This window comes from Nicotiana sylvestris, chromosome 1 (assembly GCF_000393655.2).
Source record: "Nicotiana sylvestris chromosome 1, ASM39365v2, whole genome shotgun sequence".
Lineage (NCBI taxonomy): Eukaryota > Viridiplantae > Streptophyta > Magnoliopsida > Solanales > Solanaceae > Nicotiana > Nicotiana sylvestris.
In genome coordinates, this window is record NC_091057.1 from 134,804,319 (window position 1) to 134,810,283 (window position 5,965).

Genomic DNA, 5,965 nt, shown 5'->3' on the forward strand with positions numbered 1-5,965 from the left:
TTTTGTTATTATTTCCCTTTTTGTATTTGAAAATGTATTATGAATCAAAATCCAAAAAAATATATTTTGCGTTTTTATATTTCCGTTAGAATTTTCTCTAGAAATACTACTCCTAGAAATTGAAAAAAAAATCAATTGAGGTGGCTTTTCCTTTAGGCAATTAATACTTAGAACTTAAAATAATTGTTTTTATATTTCCCTTAGTATTTTAAGACTAAAAATCCAAAAAAAGAAGAGAATTTTCTTTTAGTACCTCTTTAATAGGTTTTCTTTAAGGTATTAATTCCAAAAATCCAAAAAAGATTTTCTTTTGAGGTTCTTCTTTGGGAATTAATGAAAAATGAAAAAAAATTCTTTTTATTTTACAAGAACTTTAGGACATCGTACATAGAAGAAATAACATACCTTATCTTCTGTTTATTTTTAAAATTTCTCCTTTAGGTAATTAAAAATTGAAATCCAAAAACAATTTTTATCTTTTTCATTTCTCGTTACGAAGTTTTTCTTCAGGGATATCAAATGAAAATTCAGAAAAAAAAGAGTCAAAAAAAACATATATCTTTCTTTTCTACGATTTTTCCTCAATAGAGTATTTGTTTCCAAAAAGAAAAGAAAAAGAAAAAATCCGTTAAGCTTGAGTTTAGAATAGGTTATAGAACATTAAGTCTAGAAAATTAAAAAAAAAATTGCTTCTTTTATTTCTCTTTGCTCATTAGAGTAGTCATTAAGGTAAACAAAAAAGGAAACAAAAAGAAAAAAAGAAAATGAGAACGTTAGTTTGTTTACTTTATTCCCGATCTTCCCGAACTACGCAAAGATCTGATTCATGTGGCGTCATGATACGTAGGCAACCTACATAGGGTTCGATCGAATCATTTTTCTATTTATTAAAAGAAAAAAAAACAACCAAAAAAAGGAGATGAAATCATGGGATGTGAGAAATGAAAGGGAAGAAAAGAGCGATAATCAGAAAGAAAAAAAAGGAAGGAAAATGAGCGAGCTAAGAAGTGCGAGCAAAGAAAAGAAAAGAGAAGATTCAAATGGACAAATTGGGATGATGCTAAGTGACCTTGTGACCCTCGAAGTCATTCTTGAACTGTTAATTGTTGCTAGGTGCATTGCACGAAATGTGATATTTTTAGCTGTTAAATGTCCTAACGCTAACATGATGACTTCATTTTGTTCCTCTTTGTTCTCCTCATTATAGCAGAAGGGTGGTTGGTTTGTGGTTCTTAAGGTAACTCGTCCATACAACACAAGGTCAAAGGGCAAGGTAGTCATGGCTAGCAAAAACTTGGGCACAAGAGTTGTTGACCCATCAAGGGAGTTTGTGGATTCGGAGTCTGAATTAAAAGAGGAGGTCCAAAGGGTGAAACAACAGATGACAGAAATGTATCAGTCTTGGATCAGGGGGCATTCTCCACCTTCATTCCCCACTAACTACACTGAAAACCCTGCAACTGTCCCACCACTATCACAAATCCAGATTACCACTGCTGCTGATATCACCCCACAACTTTTTCACACTCTACCTGCCAAAACCACCTCGTATCCCGCTCCTTTGGCCACTCATGCTCTTGTAGCTCCTCCCCCAGCTACTTTTCCTCGATCTCTAACGAGGCTGCGTTCAAAGTCCCTAATGCCCAACACTATGCTCCAGAACCAACTTTCAAAGTCTCAGATTCATACTCTCCCGCTCCTCATTTTGAGCCTCCCGGTGAGACTGAAAAGCCTGCTAAGACAGTGGAGAAGGATGAGATATCCAGGAACGTGAAAATCTTAGAACAGTCTTTAAGAAACATGCAAGGGATAGGGACCCAGATGAGCATGGCTTACAAAGACTTGTGCTTGTTTCCTGACGTCCAACTGCCTGATGGGTTTAAGATGCCAAAGTTCGATTTATATGACGGACATAGAGATCCCGTGGACCATTTGAGAGGCTACTGCAATAAGATGAGAGGCGTAGGTAGGAAAGACAAATTATTGATGGCGTATTTCAGTCAAAGTTTGATTGGGGGAAGCTCTGGAGTGGTACACCCGCCAAGATGCTAGCAGGTGGTACACGTGGGATGATATGGCTCATGCCTTTGCCAGGCACTTTCAGTACAATATAGAAATTGTCCTAGATCGCATGTCCCTCTCCAAGATGGAAAAGAATCCTAATGAAAGCTTTAGGGAATACGGGCTCAGATAGAGAGAGCAAGTTGCCAGAGTCAATCCTACCATGGAAGAAAAAGAGATAGTCGAGTACTTTCTTCAAGCTCAAGAATCAACTTACTTTGGGCATTTGATCACGGCTGTGGGTAGGTCTTTTAATGATGTGGTAAAAATGGGAGAAATGATAGAAGATGGGTTGAAGTCCAGCAAGATCATGAGTTATTCTGCTTTAAAAGCCACAACACAAGCAATTCAGAACGACACATGAAGCTTGCTGGGTCAGAAGGAACATGATGATTTTGCCATGGTTGTTTCAGAGTCACGACGTGGACCAAAAGGTCCGCCTCACCAATATACCCAGCCTCAACTCCAATTCCAAACCTGTCCCTGAGCTCCACATAATCCACCTCAGTATTATCCTCCGAACAATGTTCGGTCATATGTCCAACCACCAGGTCACTCCCTATGGCGAGCGCCAGCACCGCATAATAAATTCTTGCTTTCACAACATTTTCGAGCACCCAACAACCCTAGAAAACAGGGTCAGGGAAGGGAACAAAGGCAAAGAAATAGTTTCACGCCAATTGGGGAGTCCTACACAAGCTTGTTTGAAAAGTTAAAGCATTCTGGCCTGATTGAGCCGCTCCTCGGCTATACTCCAGACCCATATGCAAAAGGCTTTGATCCTACTGTACGATGCATGTACCACTCTAATGTCCAAGGGCATAGCATTGAAGATTGTCGTTCTTTGATAAGGGAAATAGAAAGAATGATTCAAGAAGGGGTAATAGTGATCAATGACAATGACAGGGAGCATGCGAATCCTATTAGGAACTTGCAGACTGAAGTTAATGATATTAAAGTTGTTAATGGTTTTGGAAATATTGATGTGGAACCCAGTGGCTAAGATGCCGTGCTTGGTAATTGGAAAGACGCTCCATCTCTTGGCTAGCTAGAGAGGAGTCTTGGTGGTTTATTTTGTTGTCATTTCTGTTGTCCGGATTATTTTCAAGGTTGTAATCCGGATATTGTCTTGTGATTCAACCCTTCTATCCTTTCATTTTGCCTAGTTTATTTTTCGTAGTAACTCGTTTAGTGTTGTCTAGGTTTGTTCCAGGGTTGTAGCCCAGTTTAGTTTGCTTGTTTTGTTGTTCAAACCCTTTCACCATCTGTCTAATGCAATTTTCTGCTTTCTGTTATTTTGTCATTTTTGTTTAGTTTTCTTTTCCTTTTATAGTCCTTTTCTTGTTGACTCTAGTGACATGACATGCACTCGTAATTCTCAGACTGGTCTTAAAAAGTTAGTTTAGTCATGAAGCAAAATTTTGAAGATGATAGGGACATTTGAGGGAAAAAAGTAAAGGCATTTTGAGATCACTTCAAGCCCAAATTATGAAATTGGGGCAGGTAGAACATAAAAATACACTATTGAAATGCATCATGCTGCATCAAGTGAAGATAATGGCAAGTTTGCCCCAAATTTGTAGGGGGTCGTTCGTGGTAATGAGAGTGAGGGTGTTGTCCATTGGGGCTTGGTAATTGACAGATGTGGAAGGCGAATGCGTGGATATGATTATCAAGTCTAGTGCAATCAAAAGATGTTACAAAGGTTTTCCTTGGTTTGTTAATTGTGTAGTTTGCACTTGGCATGTTTTGGGGATTGGAATGACGAAGGCATTTTGTTCTGCTATCTAAACACTTTATCCTTCGTTACCCCTTTGAGCCTTATCTATTTTCTTTCATACCCCTCTTTTAGAATCAGTAGCAAAGATCAGAAACGCAAACGTGAAAGATGAGTAAAAGAAAAAGAGAAAAGAAAAAGAATGAAAAGAGAGAGAAGAAAAAGAAAAAGAAAAGAAAATAAAAAAAAAGAAAAAAAAGAAGAAAAACAACAACAAAAAGAAAAAGAAGGAAAGAAGAGAAAAGAAAAAAAAAAGAAAAATCACAACAAACAAAGTAATTCTTATAACATAAACTACGTTCGACCCGATTCCTTTTAAGGATACGTAGGCAGCCTCACGGTTCGGTCTCATCAAAATAAAAATTAAAAGTCTCCAAGTAAGAAACTGGGGCAGAAGTTGTGGTTGCTGTAGGAAATCTGATTCTGAAAGTTGTAATTTTGAACCTATTTGAATTGTTTTGAGCCTTTTATACCTTTTCTTTCTAATCCCGTCCAAAGGCCCACGTTACGGTCCAAAGAAAGACTTTCTGATCAGTCTTCGAGAGATGCCAGGTCGAGCAAATAGAGGTGATTCATATCAGGGGCAACACTCTGGTCCAAGCAGGAAAAATAATGAAAATGAGAGAGTCTTATCGGTGAAAATCATCACAGGCACCGTAAGGCGACGAGAGCTGAGAGAAATCAAAATGAGAGAGTCTTATTCGTGGAAACCTTCACGGGCACCGTAAGGCGATGAAAGCAGAGAGAAATAAAAAAATGAGAGAGTCTTATTGGTGAAAACCTTCACGGTCACCTTGAGGCGACGATAAGTTGAGAAAAAGAACAAAATGAGAGAGACTTCATGGTAAAAACCCTTCGGGCACTACAAGTCGAAGAAGAATTGTGAATCAGATTGGATAATCGAAGCATTGAAGCCCGGTTTCACGGTTTAAAGGTACAACAAGAGTTGAACATCAGACTTGCTTGACAGAATAGGCCACAGGTGCATGTCATGGTCATTAGAGTTGGTATCCACATCTGATAGGTTTCTACTTTATAGTTTTCTTGTTAGGAATCATATCTTTCCATTGTCCTTTACTCTGTTCCTTTTGCCTTGTTTACTTCCTCTTCCTGAGTCTGTTTGGTCAGAACAAGTGAGAAATGACTTTAAAAATTGCCACCAGCTTTCCAATTGCACAAAATGAGATCTGGCTAGCACATCAAAGTGGCATAAGTCAGGAAATAACAGCAAGCGCACTGAGTTGGTAACAATCAATATGCTTTGGGATCCATGTGAAATACAAAGGTTTGGTATATATCAATTCATGAACAATGCAACAGATGGAGGGTGTTAGGTGAACAGGTCAAATGTATTTTCTGTGATAAGATTGACAAAGAAAGTGGTTAACCAGTGACAAATAAGGTTTTTCGAGCAGAAATCAAAGTTATCATGGCAAGTGAGGGAGCAATAGACCTCAAGGCCAGGGCCAGGGGTTTAAGTCAAGAAAGAACAACATGCGCAATATGTGGGTGGCAATTGTCGTGCTTTGAGATTCATGTGAGACTCAAAGGTTTGGTAAATGTCAGTTCATGAGCAATGCAACAGATGCAGGATATTGGGTCTGAATGGAAAAGAGGTATTTTCCGGGATAAGGGCGACATAGAAAGTGGTTAGTCAATAAATAAGCAAGGTCTTCGAGTGGAAATCAAAGTTATCATGGGAAGTGAAGGAGCAACCGCCCTCAAAGTCAAGGCCACAAACCAACCACCATAGTTTTAAACTGACAAGATTTTCTTTGATGTGAAACAGGGGCAGAAAATTTCGTTTGCTTCGGAGAAACCCTCCGTAAGGAAAAGCAAGCACCAGACAGGTTTGACCGTAAATTCTCGGGACCCTCCTGGATAATGGGATTTAATTTAAAATTCTCAGGACCCTCTTGGATAATGAGATTTAGTTTTTAAGTTTTCAGGACCCTCCTGGATAATGAGATTTAGTTTTTAAATTCTCATGACCCTCCTGGATAATGAGATTTAATTTTAAATTTTCAGGACCCTCATGGATAATGGATTTAATTTTAAAAGTTCTCAGGACCCTTCTGGATAATGGGATTTAGTTTTTAAGTTTTCAGGACCCTCCTGGATAATGGG